The sequence below is a fragment of the Pelophylax lessonae genome (genome assembly GCF_965119305.1).
Source record: "Pelophylax lessonae genome assembly, chromosome: 2".
NCBI lineage: Eukaryota > Metazoa > Chordata > Amphibia > Anura > Ranidae > Pelophylax > Pelophylax lessonae.
Genome location: NC_138769.1, coordinates 419,924,668 through 419,943,666, shown reverse-complemented (window position 1 = coordinate 419,943,666; position 18,999 = coordinate 419,924,668).

Genomic DNA, 18,999 nt, shown 5'->3' with positions numbered 1-18,999 from the left:
TTTTGGGGTTCATCTCATACTTCTGAAGATTTGAGGGTGCTGCCTGTTCCATACTCCTCCTCCTACTCCTCAACCATCCTTTTAGGGGTACAAACAATAGTAATTGGGGCCTAGTGTGGTGGTGTACGTGTGAGATACATACACTTTCTTTTTGATCATATTTTCTATTCCGCTATTCAATTAAAACCTTTGGGGATCAATTAAATTGCGTGATAGTCTGTGTCGGTACGTGTGAGATCCACCTTTCCAAGTTTTTGGGGTTCATCTCATACTTCTGAAGATTTGAGGGTGCTGCCTGTTCCATACTCCTCCTCCTACTGCTCAACCATCCTTTTAGGGGTACAAACAATAGTAATTGGGGCCTAGTGTGGTGGTGTACGTGTGAGATACATACACTTTCTTTTTGATCATATTTTCTATTCCGCTATTCAATTAAAACCTTTGGGGATCAATTAAATTGCGTGATAGTCTGTGTCGGTACGTGTGAGATCCACCTTTCCAAGTTTTTGGGGTTCATCTCATACTTCTGAAGATTTGAGGGTGCTGCCTGTTCCATACTCCTCCTCCTACTGCTCAACCATCCTTTTAGGGGTACAAACAATAGTAATTGGGGCCTAGTGTGGTGGTGTACGTGTGAGATACATACACTTTCTTTTTGATCATATTTTCTATTCCGCTATTCAATTAAATCCTTTGGGGATCAATTAAATTGCGTGATAGTCTGTGTCGGTACGTGTGAGATCCACCTTTCCAAGTTTTTGGGGTTCATCTCATACTTCTGAAGATTTGAGGGTGCTGCCTGTTCCATACTCCTCCTCCTACTGCTCAACCATCCTTTTAGGGGTACAAACAATAGTAATTGGGGCCTAGTGTGGTGGTGTACGTGTGAGATACATACACTTTCTTTTTGATCATATTTTCTATTCCGCTATTCAATTAAAACCTTTGGGGATCAATTAAATTGCGTGATAGTCTGTGTCGGTACGTGTGAGATCCACCTTTCCAAGTTTTTGGGGTTCATCTCATACTTCTGAAGATTTGAGGGTGCTGCCTGTTCCATACTCCTCCTCCTACTGCTCAACCATCCTTTTAGGGGTACAAACAATAGTAATTGGGGCCTAGTGTGGTGGTGTACATGTGAGATACATACACTTTCTTTTTGATCATATTTTCTATTCCGCTATTCAATTAAAACCTTTGGGGATCAATTAAATTGCGTGATAGTCTGTGTCGGTACGTGTGAGATCCACCTTTCCAAGTTTTTGGGGTTCATCTCATACTTCTGAAGATTTGAGGGTGCTGCCTGTTCCATACTCCTCCTCCTACTGCTCAACCATCCTTTTAGGGGTACAAACAATAGTAATTGGGGCCTAGTGTGGTGGTGTACGTGCGAGATACATACACTTTCTTTTTGATCATATTTCCTATTCCGCTATTCAATAAAAACCTTTGAGGATCAATTGAATTGCGGGATAGTCTGTGTCGGTACGTGTGAGATCCACCTTTCCAAGTTTTTGAGGTTCATCTCATACTTCTGAAGATTTGAGGGTGCTGTCTGTTCCATACTCCTCCTACTCCTCATCCATCCTTTTAGGGGTAGAAACAATAGTAATTGGGGCCTAGTGTGGTTTTGTACGTGCGAGATACATACACTTTTTTGGATCATATTTCCTATTCCGCTATTCAATAAAAACCTTTCTAGGGCAAGATCTTAAATTACAGAAATATGAGGAGACCGTCAAATAAGGGCCGTGGCCTGGGTCGTGGTGCTGCTGGTAGAGCTCCTGTTGCAAGGAGAGGACGTGGTCGATCTGTGCCAGCTACACGCACAAGTGAAACACCTTCCTCAAGTGTGAGTAGGCGACAGAACCTGCATCAGTATTTGGTAGGGCATCATACGCCCCTAGAAGTGATGAGGCCAGAACAAGTGGAGGCGATAGTAGATTGGTTTGCTGCTGACAGTGCCTCCAGTTCCTTCACATTGTCTCCCACCCAGTCTACTGCAGAAAGGTCACAGTTGGCACCTGCAGCCGATGTCCAACCGTCTTTCACCTCACCCCCTTGCAAATCAGGCAAGCAGTCTGAGCCCTAAGCCATACAGCAGTCTCTTCTTCTTTTTGATGACTCTGTCAGCAGGGTTTCCCAGGGCCATCCACCTAGCCCTGCCCCAGAAGTGGAAGAGATTGAGTGCAGCGATGCCCAACCACTTATTTCTCAAGATGAGTACATGCAAGGATCATCGCAGCACGTCTCCGATGATGACGAAACGCAGGTGCCAACTGCTGCGGCGTTCAGCATTGTGGAGACCGACAAGGAGGGCAGGGGTGAAGACTGTGTGGAAGATGATGTGGAGGACGATGAGGTCCTCGACCCCACATGGAATGAACATCATGCAGGTGACCTGAGTAGTTTGGAGGAAGAGGCGGTGGTCGCACAGAGCCACCAGCACAGCAGAAGAGGGAGCAGGGTGCAGAAGCGGAGCGGCCGTGCCCTAGACACTACGCCCGCTACTGCCCAACGCAGCAAGGGAACGAGCGCACCAAAGTCAGCTCAAAGGAGTTCTCTAGCGTGGAAGTTCTTTAGAAAATGTGCTGATGACAGGACACGAGTGGTTTGCACCCTGTGCAATCAGAGCTTGAACCTTCTCAACCTGAGCACAACCTGCATGATCAGGCATCTAAGTGCAAAGCACGAGCTGCAGTGGAGTACACACCTTCAAAACCAAGAAACGTCTCTGGCTCATCCTGCTTCCTCTTCTGCTGCAGTCTCGGCCGCTCCAGCCACATCTGTAGTGATACCGGCACCTGCCACCCCGCAAACAGACGATCTGTCAGCAACACCACCACCTGGGTCACCAACAACCATCTCCACAATGTCCTGTGGAAGCGTTCAGCTTTCCATCTCCCAAACACTTGAGAGGAAGAGGAAGTACCCCCCTACCCACCCGCGATCCCTGGCCCTGAATGCCAGCATTTCAAAATTATTGGCCTTTGAAATTCTGTCATTCCGTCTGGTGGAGACGCACAGTTTTAAAAACCTTATGTCGGTGGCTGTCCCACAGTACGTCGTGCCCAGCCGCCACTACTTTTCCAGGCAAGCCATCCCTTCCCTGCACAACCAAGTGGGGGAAAAAATCAGGTGTGCACTGCGCAACGCCATCTGTGCCAAGGTCCACCTAACTACCGATACGTGGACCAGTAAGCACGGTCAGGGGCGTTATATCTCCCTAACGGCACACTGGGTAAATTCAGTGGCGGATGGGCCTGAGGCGGATAGCAATTTGGCGCATGTCCTTCCACCACCGAGGATTGCAGGGCGCTTCAGTTTGCCTCCTGTTCCTAACTCCTCCTACTCCGCTTCCTCATCCTCTACCGCCTCCTCATCCGGACAGCGTAACACCTTCACCACCAACTTCAGCACGGCCAGGGGTAAACGACAGCAGGCAGTTTTACAACTTGCCTGTTTGGGGGACAAACCACACACCGCGCAGGAGTTGTGGAGGAGCATGGAACAGCAGACAAATGAGTGGTTGCTGCCAGCGAGCCTCAAGCCCGGCCTGGGCGAAATCTCATAGCAGCTCTGGGCCTAGCCGGTTTGACGCACATCCCTTGCCTGGCGCATGTGCTGAATTTGGTGGTGCAGAGGTTCCTTAAAAACTACCCCGATATGTCAGAGCTGCTGCAGAAAGTGCGGGCCGTTTGTGCGCACTTTCGGCGTTCTCACCCTGCTGCTGCTCGCCTGGCAGCGCTGCAGCGTAACTTCGGCCTTCCCGCTCACCGCCTCATATGTGACGTGCCCACAAGGTGGAACTCCACCTTGCACATGCTGGAAAGACTGTGCGAGCAGCAGCAGGCCATAGTGGAGTTTCAGCTGCAGCACGCACGCGTGAGTCGCTCTGCGGAACAGCACCACTTCACCACCAATAACTGGGCCTCCATGCGAGACCTGTGTGCCTTGTTGCGCTGTTTTGAGTACTCCACCAACATGGCCAGTGGCAATGACGCCGTTCTCAGCTTAACTATCCCACTTCTATGCCTCCTTGAAAAAACAATTCGGGCGATGATGGAAGAGGATGTGGCACAGGATGAGGAGGAGGAGGAGGATGAAGAGGTAACATTTCCAAGGCTTTCAGGGCAGTCATTCGCAAGGGGCTCCGAGGGTGGGTTCCTGCACACACAAACGCCAGGGACACAATTGTCCAGCAGGGGCACAGTTCTGGAGGATGAGGAGGATGAGGAGGAGGAGGAGCTGGAGGAGGAGATGGAACCATGTTCACAGCAGGGTGGCACCCAGGCCAGCTCATGGCCATCACTGGTGCGTGGCTGGGGGGATACAGAGGACACGGACGATACACCTCCCACAGAGGACAGCCTTTCGTTGCCTCTGGGCAGCCTGGCACACATGAGCGATTACATGCTGCAGTGTCTCCACAACGACCGCCGAGTTGCCCACATTCTAACTTGTGCTGATTACTGGGTGGCCACGCTGCTGGATCCCCGTTACAAGGACAACGTACCGTCCTTAATTCACTCACTGGAGCGCGATCGCAAGATGCGCGAGTACAAGCGCACGCTGGTAGACGCCATGCTGCTGGCATTCCCATCTGACAGCGGGGCCGCAGTGGAAGCACAAGGCAGAGGAGGAGGAGGAGGAGGAGGAGGTCGCCAACGCAACCAGGGCACCGCCAGCACCTCAGAAGGCAGGGTTAGCATGGCCAAAATGTGGAAAAGCTTTGTCAGCACGCCACAACAAACAGCAGCACCAGCAGCTCAGATGGAACGTCTTAGCAGGAGGCAGCATTTTACCAACATGGTGGAGCAGTATGTGTGCACACGCCTACATGTAGTGAATGACGGGTCTGCCCCCTTCAACTTCTGGGTCTCCAAATTGGGCACATGGCCTGAGCTTGCCCTTTACGCCTTGGAGGTGCTGGCGTGCCCTGCAGCCAGTGTATTATCTGAACGGGTATTTAGCACGGCTGGGGGCGTTATAACAGACAAGCGCAGCCGCCTGTCCAGAGACAATGTGGACAAGCTCACGTTCATTAAAATGAACCAGGCATGGATCCCACGGGACTTTTCCGTACCTTATGCAGAATAGCAATGGATACCGACCTTACCCACCCATTGTTCCATTTTTGCTCTTTCTCACTCTTTTGGGGTGTACCCTCATTTAAAATTTGTGAAAAGAAGCAGTGTTGGCTACCTCGTCCTCCTCCTCAGGGCCAGATTAACGTAGGGGCTATTGGAGCTGCAGCTCCAGGCCCCTACCTTTTATATAGGCCCCGGGTTGGCCATATTCACTGTTACCGCTCTTCTGTCACTTGTAAACACAGAAGTGGATGTGTTTATGGGCTTCAGAGACAGCATCCCATGTTGAATTAGGCATGCATGGCTGCACCCTTCCTCCTCTGGGTGCATGGCAAGGCACGGCCCTTAAGGCCCTTCAAAATCCTCAGCACCAAGCCCATGATGCTCTTAATCCGGCCCTGGTCCTCCTCCACCGCCGCTTCCACCTACACCGCCCATAGGTGTGCGCAGCCTATTGCATTAAGGTGTGCACCCCAAAGTTGAAATACACATGCATGTGTTTGCCAGCAGGGAGAGTAATGTATCGGGGCCATGTACCTGTAGGCAAAGAGAAATAGAACAGAGCAGGTCCTAGGGAGATCTTTCCCATCTCCTCACTGGCAATGCTATGTGCCCTAGGTGATTAGGGTGTGCCCAGGCACACCCGGCACACCCTGTGCGCATGCCTATGTCACCGCCACATCCACCACCACCTCAACCTCCCTCCTACTCCATATGGGCCTCGTCCTTCAGAGATGAAGAAGAACATTGTTTTATTTTTCTGTTTTTTTTTGTTGTTTTAAGTTATTTCCCTATCCACATTTGTTTGCAGAGCACTTGCCATGCTCTTAATTACGTTTTGCTGCCATTTGCAGCACTCTAGCCCTTTCCTTTGGTGTTTTAGAGCCATTTTAGTGCCTTAAAGTTCGGGTCCCCATTGACTTCAATGGGGTTCGGTGTCCGGAAAAAGTTCGGTAAAAGTCCGGGACACGGACCCGGACTTTTTTTTAAAGTTCGGCCGAACCCGTCGAACACGGACATCTAGGTGTCCGCTCAACCCTAGTGGTGACACTTTGGTTTAATCGAGATACAGAGTTGTTTTAAGAGCAGTACAAAGCTGGTATAGGGGCTGTAGTTAATCGGTATACTGAAGTTGCAGGACAAATCTGGTAAAGGTTCAGTATGGATCTGGTAGCGGTACAGTGGGTATAGAAAAAAATCACCCCCTTTAAAATAATCACATTTTGTTGCTTTGCAGCCTAAAATGAAGGTAGGCACCGTTTTTGTTTTATCCAGCTGTATTTTCTCATGGCAACTTATAACTTCCAAGTGAAAGCTATAACACAAACATGTCAGTAAAAAAAATTTAAAAACAGCATCACTGAGTTGGAAAAAGGATCACCCCCTCCTAAAAATGACTTGTAAACTCAGTCAGGTGTGGCTAATCACCTTCACAATGGCACACAAAGCCATTTGACTTTCAACTGAGATCAGCTGCGGTCATTTTAATTAGCTTAGCATGAAAATAACTTTTATGTAGCATTTCAGTCCCTGATAATGCAAATGAAGCAAACAACCATCTATGGGTGGCAAGGCAAACCAAAGAGATCAAAATATCTCTGGGATAAAGTTGTGGACAGGCACAAGCCAGGATAAAAAAAAAAAAACATTTAAAAGGCTTTATCATAGCCTAGAAGCACAGTGAAGTCTATTATTGAGATGTGGAAGATAATTAGTGCAACACAATCCCTCCCTGGATCAGGACATTGCTCCAAATTGGATGAAAGAGCCAGGAGGAAACTGGTCAGAGACTCTACCAAGAGGCCTACAGCAACTCTGAAGCAGTTGCAGGAATTTATGAGTGGTCATTGTGTGCATGTGACAACAATATCACAAATTCTACACAAATGTGGCTTATATGGGAGGGTTGCAAGAAAAAAAGCCACTCCTCAAGAAAGGCCACATGCAGTCAAGATTCTGAGGCAACATGGGAAAAGTTGTTATGGTCAGATGTGACTAAAATTGAATTATTTGCCCTTAACACTAAAAGATATGTCTGGCGGAAATTCAGTACAGCTCACCATCCAAATAACACCATTCCTACACTAAAGCATGGAGGTGGTAATATCCTGTTATGTGAGTGTTTCTCTGCAGCAGGGACTGGAGCACTTGTCAGGATAGAAAGAAAAATGGATAGGGCAAAATACTATCAAATTCTTGAGGAAAATCTGCTGCCTTCTGCCAGAAAGTTGTCAATGGAAAAAGGTTTACCTTCCAACATAACAATGACCCCAAGCACACAGCAAAAATGACTACACAGTGGTTGAAGGAGAAAAAGATGAATGTCTTTGCATGGCCTAGTCGGAGCCCAGACTGAAAATCTATGGAATGACTTGAAGACAAAAGGTCACCATCAAATTTAACTGAACTTGAGCAGCAGGCAAAAAGCTGTAAATAAAGCATAAGGTGGTTCAACAAAAATCTGACACAGGGGGGCGATCCTTTTTTCTTAACTTAGTGATTCTGATTTTAATTGTTTTTATTTTTTTTCTGACATGTTGGTGTATATCTTTTACTTTGTTGTTTTAAGTTGCTGTTTCTGTCTTCAGTTCAGGCTGCAAAGCAACAAAATGCATTTATCTTGAAAGGAGGATGTTGTTTTCTATACCCACACAATACAATATAGATCTAGTGTGCTAGATATCCTGCTCTCAGTGTATCGGACCTGCTAACAGTATCAAATACATTCAGACAGCCCTCTCACCAATTCCCAGGAGATTGTTCCAACACTCATTGCGGAAGTGGCCCCTCGGTCTCTTCCTGAAGTCCCTGTAGTTCAGCAGTATGAAGTGGAGAGTGGATGAATGCTCCAATCTCCCTGCGGCAATAGTGAAAGGGCAATGATGTGGGTGGTGCTGTCCTACGCAGCTCATTAAAACCCTTCCCCTAACCCCTACTGTTAAGAGTCTACTACCAGTAAAAAAAAAAACAGATTGTTACATATTCCCAATTACAACAAGAATACCCACAGAGACTTGCATCTACAGATAATAATTGTGCTACAAAAACAAATCGGATATTAAAGATTGCCCACCTATTCAGCTTTCAGTATAAGCACCAGTAGATTATTGCAAGGGAGAATTTATGCCCATAGAGGTTTTATAGATTACCCTACTTCCTCGTATTGCTGTTCATCCACAGAGAAATCACCTTAAGGGAATACTGTACTCGGAGAAGGCTCACAATTCATTAATTGATAAATCCACCATCAAAAAATATTAATGTCATGTAATGCAGTTACTTCTCCAAAGTTTCATCCATATGCCACTAAAGAGTACATTCTTAAAGGTGTTCCTTAAGTCTTGAGAGTTTCTTTCAGCTACAGTGGGTCTCACCCACTGCCTAATCTTTACTCTTTTTGAAAACAGATGAATACTGACGAACTCACTTCACTCTGCATGCATTTGCTATCTCCTTCTCCATTAGTACATTAACAGGATCTCTTTATGGTGTTCTATAATAAGGTGCTGTCCAAACAATTCATGAAATTACCAAAGATAACCATTACTACAAAGTTCAGATTCAAACAACTGAATATATGTTAATGTATCTCTTATTCTCTCTATTCCACAGTAACATAACAAGATACACACTCTGGGTTTAAACCCAACAATTTCAATAGCACAGTTATGGTGTACCTTTAACATAAATTATCTTTCCAAATCAGGAGTACAATAACAACCTTCTCGGGGATACATGGCATATATTCCCATGAGCAGTGGTCTTGTTACATTATTAACCACTTAAGCCCCGGAAGATTTTACCCCCTTCCTGAGCAGGGGGTTTTTTGCGATTTTTTTTTACTGCGTGACTTTAACGGACAATTGCGCGGGCGTGCGACGCTGTACCTAAACTAATTTCACGTCCTTTTTTTACCACAAACAGAGCTTTCTTTTGGTGGTATTTGATCACCTGTGCAATTTTTTGATCATGCGCTATAAACAAAAAAAGTGCGTAAATTTTGCAAAAATAGCAATATTTTTCAAATTTTTTTATATGAAATTCCCAAAAAAAAATGTAAAAATCTAAATTTTTTAACATTTTCGGCCAATTTTTTTTATGCTACATATGATTGGTAAAAAAAATCGCAAAAAGCGTATTTTGATTGGTTTGCGCAAAAGTTTTCGCGTTTACTAACAAAGGGAAAGATTTTTGTCATTTTTGGCGTTTTTTTTTTAACGAGTAATGGCGGCGATCTGCGATTTTTTTGCGGGACTGCGACATTGCGGCGGACAGATCGGACCCTTGACTGACATTTTTGACACTTTTGGGGTTACCAGTGACATTACTGCAGTAATCAGTGCTATACATATGCACTGTTACTGTAAAAATGACACTGGCAGGGAAGGGGTTAACTGTATTGGAGAGGGAGGGGTTAAGTGTGTCCTAGGGGCGTGTTTCTAACTGTGATGGGACATGTCTACTATTGTAAAAACAGAGATCAACGGTTCTACATAGTAGAACCGTCTGATCTCCATTTTTACACAGGGGAGACTGACAGGAGGCTTGTTTACATAAGCCGCCGGCCTTTCTCCCTCTCTACCGACGATCGTAGTGTGACCGGCGGACATCGGGTCTGCCGGTCACACACGCGGACTCCTCGCGAACGAGCCGGGGCGTGCGCGCCCGCTATTGGCTCACAAACTGGTCACAGGCTAGTGACGTATATATACGTCACTTTGCCTGGCCGGGGCTGACCGCCGCAGTATATCTACTTGCGGTGGTCGGCAAGCGGTTAATGGTGCCAATCACCATTAATGGCCATTTCATACTTCCACATCACATCTCCTGGTTGCAGTAAATATTACCCAGTCTAATGGGCCATATACACTATAAGATTTTCTGAAGACTTTTTCCTTTAGATTTACCAAAACTATATAATATGAGGTCAGACCTAAACACTTTCAATTTGTATGCAATCTGGCAGGCCCTTGCACTACATAGAAAAGGTAAATCTGAAGGAAATCTAGCCACAAAAGGTGGATAGTGTGTATCCAGCTTTACAGTGAGAGCTATGAAATACATTTTCCCTTGGAAGAGCTGCAAACAACCCTGGTAATGGATGTACATTACAGTACAACACGTGGCAGTACACTAAACTGAGGTTTGCTGACAGAAATTGCAAATGCATGTTTTTCATTGCGTTATGCTGTCTATTCAAATAAATAGGGGGGCCTTACAACAACACGTTATTGCACAGCATAACACACATAAGCACACCACAAAGGTGTTGTTAATGGGCTCTTAGTGCTAAAAATGCAGTGAACTGGGAATTAGCCAATGTTTTTCTTGCATTACGTTTTCACAAAGATAGCATTTTCTTTGTTTCTTTTACTAATATTGTCTCAGTATTTTTGATATGAAAACAAATGTATCAGATCTGATAAGCTATCAGTGCTAAAAATGTGGGTGGCAAAATTTCTAGAACTAAAAGTTCCTAACCATAAACATATTAGGTTTCTTGAAAACTAGCACTAGAGTGGCATAGGAGTCGGCAGGAGAAACCACTGAACCCTGCAGGGGACCAGGAGATAGACACTTCTGGAAGTACTACTTTCTGAACAGACTTAAGCTGGCTATAGACTCGTATGAACATTCGCACAAAATTCTTTGCACATTCAATGACTGTATGAATGACGTTCTAAAGTACTTCAACTTTTCATTGGCTTTTAACATTCGATTTGGAAATGAATGTAATTTCCTGAGTGAAATCCACATGCAATGTTAGAAATGTTGAGAAAATATTCCCTTCTGCTCCTTTTAATTTTGTAAATACTATGGCCAAAAATTAATGACGATTTGACCCCACTAATGCATTCTTAAAACGTAAAATTTCAAATGAAGTTCTTCTAGTCTATAGCTAACTTTAGGGTGGTGTGTCCTCTTCATCAGACCAGCGTTCAGCAGCCCAGGGGGTAGAAGAGGTACTGGTGGTTTAGTATTTCTTTAGCTAATATATACAGTATAGGTTAGCAGATGTATTTGTGTTTCAAACAGGCTTACTGATGCTTTTTAAATGCCTTGTAAAAATCACTGAATGTTATGCTCTTCAGACCAATGTTCACAATCTAAATTTTAAAAAAATCTCCATATGTACTTTTTCTGATGAATACTATGAATTGATTTAAAAATTCCCTGCAATAGATGAGTGTCTAATTATGTACTGTATATGGGAACATTACAATTGCTGCAATTTGATTTCCATCCAGAATTATCACAGGCTTTTATAGTATAAATGACTATCTTTAGGTATACTATTCCAGCTTGAACACAAAACAAGAGAGGAATATGTGTTTTTTTTTTTTTTTTTACTAGCTTTACATATATAAATCTATCCACTATGCCTCTTACATAAAGAAATACTTATCCTGACAAAACTGAATAAACTGCATAGTTTTTTCTTTGCAATGTAAATCAGCTCCAGTCTCATCAAACGCCCACGCGTTCGAGTCACAGATCAGAGAGCTAATTGTATTTCTATCATTTCACGTGCCTAGAACACTTACCGCATTTACTTCTCACTTTTACTTTTAATTTAACTCAATTCATAAATATGTTAATCATTCTTACAAACTACCCTTGGGCTACCCTTTCTCAAAGTAATTAAAAATAACAGAGCCAGGAATGATGGGTAATTCCCCAATGTGTGTGTCTGCTAGATCACTGTTTATGATAATGCAGAGCAGAAGGGGTCTTTACTGGGAAAACTATGTCTGCGCCATGACTAGACCCAACACTTCCTACTGGCCATTATTCAGACAATCTACCTATGACAAATGCATTTCCACTAAGGCAAAGGTCAGTGACTCAAGTATTAGACACAACTGTGTCATCCTTTTATGTATGCATATTCCAACAAATACTCCAGATCTTTGGAAGTAAGTGATTTATAAAAATAAGGATTATAGCAGCAAATGTGGATGATTTTCCAGTTATTTTTCCTCTTTTGGGCTTTTAGCCTGACATTTACATTTGTCTACATTGTTGTTTTATAATAAAAATATGTTTTGAACACATATATGTTAGTGGGCAAATCTAGTTTTTTTAGAATTTGCTTTTACAGAATCACACTATAAAAATACCAAATAGTGAGGTAATTATATATATATATATATATATATATATATACAGTATCTCACAAAAGTGAGTACGCCCCTCACATTTTTGTATATATTTTATTCTATCTTTTCATGTGACAACACTGAAGAAATTACACTTTGCTACAATGTAAAGTAGTGAGTGTACAGCTTGTATAACAGTGTAAATTTGCTGTCCCCTCAAAATAACTCAACACACAGCCATTATTGTCTAAACCGCTGGCAACAAAAGTGAGTAAACCCCTCAAAATGTCCAAATTGGGCCAAATGTGTCAATATTTTGTGTGGCCACTATTATTTTCCAGCACTTCATTAACCCTCTTGGGCATGGAGTTCCCAGGTTGCCACTGGAGTCCTCTTCCACTCCTTCATGATGACATTATGGAGCTGGTGGATGTTAGAGACCTTGCGCTCATGCACCTTTGGTTTGAGAATGCCCCACAGATGCTCAATAGGGTTTAAGTCTGGAGACATGCTTGGCCAGTTCATCATTTACCCTCAGCTTCTTTAGCAAGGCAGTGATCGTCTTGGAGATGTGTTTGGGGTCCTTATAATGTTGGAATACTGCCCTACGGCCCAGTCTCCGAAGGGAGGGGATCATGCTCTGCTTCAGCTCCCCAGAGCTGGCAGCACTTATGCAGCCCCAGACCATGACACTCCCACCACCGTGCTTGATTGTAGGCAAGACACACTTGTCTTTGTACCCCTCACCTAGTTGCCGCTATACATGCTTGACACCATCTGAACCAAATAAGGTTATCTTGGTCTCATTAGACCACAGGACATGGTTCCAGTAATCCATGTCCTTAGTCTACTTGTCTTCAGCAAACTGTTTGTGGGCTTTCTTGTGCATCATCTTTAGAAAAGGCTTACTTCTGGGATGACAGCCATGCAGACCAATTCAAAACAGTGTGCGGCGTATGGTCTGAGCTCTGATAGGCTGACCCCCCACCCCTTCAACCTCTGTAGCAATGCTGGCAGCACTAATACGTCTATTTCCCAAAGACAACCTCTGGATATGATGCTGGGCACCTGCACTCAACTTCTTTGGTCGACCATGGTGAGGCCCGTTCTGAGTGGAACCTGTCCTGTTAAAGCACTGTATGGTATTGGCCATCGTGCTGCAGCTCAGATTTAGGGTCTTGGCAATCTTCTTATAGCCTAGGCCAGTGATGGCGAATCTTGGCACCCCAGATGTTTTGGAACTACATTTCCCATGATGCTCATGCACTCTGCAGTGTAGCTGAGCATCATGGGAAATTTAGTTCCAAAACATCTGGGGTGCCAAGGTTTGCCATTACTGGCCTATGCCATCTTTATGTAGAGCAATAATTCTTTTTTTTTTTTCAGATCCTCAGAGTTCTTTGCCATGAGGTGCCATGTTGATCTTCCAATGACCAGTATGAGAGAGTGAGAGCAATAACACCAAATTTAACACACCTGCTCCCCATTCACACTTGAGACCATGTAACACTAACGAGTCAGATGACACCAGGGGGGAGGGAAGGCTAATTGGGCCCAATTTGGACATGTTCACTTAGGGGTGTACTCACTTTTGTTGCTAGTGGTTTAGACATTAATAGCTGTGTGTTGAGTTATTTTGAGGGGACAGCAAATATACACTGTTTTACAAGCTGAACACCCACTACTTTACATTGTAGCAAAGTGAAATTTCTTCAGTGTGCTGCAAAAATCTGAGGGGTGTACTCACTTTTGTGAGATTATATATATATATATATATATATATATATATATATATATATATATGTATATATATATAAATATATATTGCTGGACACTACGCTGGCGAGGCTGCATTTATGAGGCTGCATTCATGGGCACTGGTGAGGCTGCATTTGATTAAAAAAAAAAGTTCTCAGTTCAAAGTTGTTTTACTTCCAATTTAAGCTTTTTTCCTAAAATTTCCCTCCTAAAATTGAGGTGCGTGTTATACGCCGGTGCGTGTAATATGCCGATAAATATGGTTTATGCACTAAAATGTATATGTTAAAAATTAGGTTTTTACTATAAAACAACAATGTGCAAAAATGTGCAATGGCGCTGGCGAGGCAATACAGACATTGCGCTGGCAAGGCAATACAGGACACATCACTGGCGAGGCTGCATTGATGGACACTGCACTGGCGAGGCAATACAGGACACTGCGCTGGCAAGGCTGCATAGCTGGACACTGCGCTGGCGAGGCTGCATTGCTGAACACTACGCTGGCGAGGCTGCATTTATGGACACTGCGTTGATGAGGCTTCATTCATGGGCACTGGTGAGGCTGCATTTGATTAAAAAAAAGTTCTGAGTTCAAAGCTGTTTAATTTCCAATTTAAGCTTTTTTCCTAAAATTTCCCTAAAATTGAGGTGCGTGTTATACGCTGATAAATAAGGTATATGCACTAAAATGTATATGTTAAAAATTAGGTTTTTATTATAAAAAAATGATGTGCAAAAATGTAAATGTTAGGCTAAAAGTGGGCTGTCAATGACCATCTTGAACTTACTGAAAGGGCTACTACCACTATTATATATAGTATTTTTTTATATATATATATATATATATATATATATATATATATATATATATATATATATATATATATATACAGTATATCTATATATCTATATCTATATATATATACTGTGTACAGTATATACAGTATATATTAGATTGGGGATAGGGAATCCAACTTAGTGGTCGTAGCACTTTTTAGTGAGTTCAAGATAGTCAGAAATGCATTTCAGGGCTTGACGGCCCACTTTTAATAAAAAGAAAATAATGTCTAACAAAAAAAAAAACTGTTGCCCTCACAAGAGTTTTCACCCTTAATATAGGAAAGGATAAACAATACCAATAAACAACACCAAGCTTTCTGGTTTCTTCTTGCAACACCACTGCTCGGCCTCGGGCTTTGGCCTTTTCCTTGGTCCCTTGGACTGACCTACACAGCACCGTTGGGCTCACGTACTGCTCTGTGTCTCTCGCAACACTCTCTTTCTCTTGCAGTTCTCTCAGCCTGCTCACTCTGCTCAGTTGTAGTTCATTGCTGCACAGGCCCATAACCTTCCTTCTCAATAGGGAATCTAATGGCACTTGCTTGAAGCCCTCTTGTCTCTAGCCTGAGACCTCCTGGGTTTTGGGTAGAGAATACTTGTTCCCTTAATGGAGCCCTGAGCTATGGCCTGGTCTTTAAATGTAAAAGTTGCACACACCTACACACAAGCAGCTTGTCGGTCTTCTGTAAGAACCAGATACCAGGTTGGAGGCTTCCTCCCTCCCAATATTCTTTGAGGTTTCTGAACTCCAGAACCCAGATTGGGAATACAAAAACCCAGAGAAAGCTGTAAAATCATTTTCTGCTCAGTACAGATACTCTTGAGTCTCTTACTCTGCATTTGTGCTATTCATGCCTACTTTTACACAGTGACAGGGCCTCATACTATCAAAATATATTCTCAAATATATTCTATCTGACTGGAACTGCCATAAGATGACGTAAGTATAGGTCTAAGTAAAATAGTTAATGTTAATTCTGTTTATAGTGAGGAAGGGTGTAAACTAGCTGCAAATCTATTTGACTCTCGGTGACATTTTGCTTAACTTTTAGTTTTGCTCATTAACTGCTTACCCAAAATTTACTAGTAAAAAATATATATTCTTTTTTTTGGAGGGTGTTTTTTTTCTTTACAGGGTAATATTAGGAGTAGCTAAGTCCATTCCATTTAGAGCTTTTTTGTATTTGAATTTTTCACTTATTTTTTATTTTTTCTGCACTTATAGTTTAAATTTCTAATTTTACTTTTATTCCAAAATCTTGTGAAAATGAAAACTCTAAATTTTTGCTACTCCATTGTTAGAACCTCTGTCAGGTTTTTATTGCTATAGACAACTCCATCCAGCACCAAATCAGGATGTGAGGGACCCCTTTCTCAGATCACATTGAGAAAGGGATCCTTCATATTCCAAAAACATTGGTGTAATATGTTTGCTTCCATGACTTTGCTGTCGTAATTGAGGTATGACCTCATTAGGTTTTCAAGGTTAATTTCACTGCTGCCATTTTTTTTATACATTTTTGTTACTGCCTGTGTTGCCTTTACAGAGAGTTCACATCATGTACAGTTTCTGGGACAAGAAGTGAAGGGTAACCACAAGTGAGTGGAAATCTTCCTGACGGTACCACAGACAGCAACAGAAACCTGACATTGTAATCCTTCCCCACTCTATCCAAAACAAAAGAGCAGGGCCGGTGCTCCCACTAGGCGAACTAGGCAGCCGCCTAGGGCGCACTGCCGCCTAGGGTCGCACTGCTGTCTAGACTTCACTTACTATTCAGAGTCCCGGCCCGTTATTGCACCATCTGGACTGGAATGCATCCGGACCGCATTCGATCCGACCCCGCTGGCTCTGCTTGTGTCCGCTCTCTCTCTCTGCTGCGGAGGCGGGCGGGAGCCCACACACACAGCACTGGTTGCTAGAGCAGCTTGGCGTCTAGCAACCAGTGACTCACTCCTTCCTCCTCCAAGCCGCCGTGCCGCCTCCTCCCCGCCTACTCCAATTTGGCTCCGCCTCCACTCCACCCACTTCTCTCCGCGCGGTTAGCACTGCAGACTGGCTCCAGGTGCGTGCAACACGTGAGGACTGAGACTACAGTATTGAAAGGAAGGATCATGCGCTTAAGGAGTTTAAGGTAAAAATTTGAGAATACTTCCACTGCACTGGTCACTCTGCATTAATGAGGGGAACTCCACTGGTCACCCAGCATTGGATGGCGGCACTGCACTGGTCACTCTGCATTAATAGGGGCACTGCACTGGTCACTCTGCATTAATGGGGGCACTACACTGGTCACTCTGCATTGGATGGGGGCACTGCACTGGTCACTCTGCATTAATGGGGGCACTGCACTGGTCACTCTGCATTAATGGGGGCACTGCACTGGTCACTCTGCATTAATAGGGGCACCGGTCACTCTGCATTAATAGGGGCACTGGTCACTCTGCATTAATGGGGGCACTGTACTGGTCACTCTGCATTAATGGAGGGCACTGGTCACTCTGCATTAATGGGGACACTGCACTGGTCACTCTGCATTAATGGGGGCACTGGTCCCTCTGCATTAATGGGGGCACTGGTCACTCTGCATTAATGGGGGCACTGCACTGGTCACTCTGCATTGATGGGGGCACTGGTCACTCTGCATTGGATGGGGGCACTGGTCACTCTGCATTAATGGGGGCATTGGTCACTCTGCTTTAATGTTGCACTAGTCACCCCCCTATCTGACACATTGCTCCCCCTCTCTGACATTGCTCCTCCACCTCTGACACACTGCTCCCCCCTCTGACCTCTGACACACTGCCCCCCTCTCTGACACACTGCCCCCCTCTCTGACACACTGCTCCCCCCCTCTGAAACACTGCTCCCCCCCTGACAAACTGCGAGTGATGCAAGTATAGGGGGGGTATGGGGAATGCATGGAGTGTGCTGCAAGCATAGGGGAATTTTGAAGTTTTTTTTATTTATTGGGGTGGGCACAAGTAGCTGGTCTTGCCTAGGGTGCAGAATAGTCTAGCACCGGCCCTGCAAAAGAGTATGTTTCAAACGATGTTGTGCTTTAAATTCCACATTACCTTGTTTGTCTGTACTCCTAACCATTCATTTCCTGGTAACAAACTATAACAGATTTTTTTTACAGCCTTCCTGAATTACTACATTTACAGTAATTCAAAGAGTGATACCCTTTGTGTGTATTTTGGTGTGGGAAAAGGGAAGTAGCAATTTACAGATAGGCCTCATGCACACAGGGCGTTTGCTTTTCTCCTCTGAACACCAGAGCTCCTGGCAGTAAAAAAAAAAAAAAAACGTTCCTAAAGCTGTGTATTGTATATGCATTTAGGCTTGTTAAGACACATTTAAGCAAACCAAGGGTTTGAGTATTAATGGATTCCATTGGCCAGAATATTATTTTAATCTGGCCATTGGAATTTCAGGAACACTCAAATGCTCCTAAACATGTTTAGGAGCAGCAAGTGTTTTTTTTTTTTTTGTTTAAAGGGTTCTCTCCTAAACACACTTTTGATGTTTTTTTTTTTTCAGCCTGTAAATGCTCCTCTTTTAATATGTATAGCATACATTAGATAACATAGAGGTGCTTTTGTAGACTGGGCAAAAAACACAAACATCTGGAAAAGCTGTTTTTTTAAGCCCAGGGTGCATGAGGCTTTATACCGGCAACAGAACCTAATAGGTACATCCTCTTTATGCATGCCTCTCAGCATCCAAGCACCTTACAATAACTTGTTCCTTTATCCACATCAGATGAGGTGTCTTACAGTAATCATTTTAAAAAAAATTTTGCCAGCTGGTTATCAAAATGACCTCTGAAAAGTCCCAACAGACAAACACAAGATACCAAAGGTGGACTCCATTGAGAATGGAGAAATCAATTCCACTTAACTAACATATAGACTAAACATAGTATACTGTAAATATGTGAGCGGTCAAATACAATTTTAATTTCCAATAATTTTTAATGTTTTCAACAAAAAAGTACAAAGATACACAATAATATAAAAGGACATAAGGCAAATGAATAGCTTAGAACATAAGCAAATGTACAGCGAAAGTTATGGCTAGTGTATACAAGCGTTTTCAAACTCAAACAGTTTCTCACCCTCAAATTCAAAACAGAGGTGGGTAGCAATTTAGTGAGTAGAACTCAGGTACCTTTTGAGACCAAATTCCCCCACCAGTTTCTTGA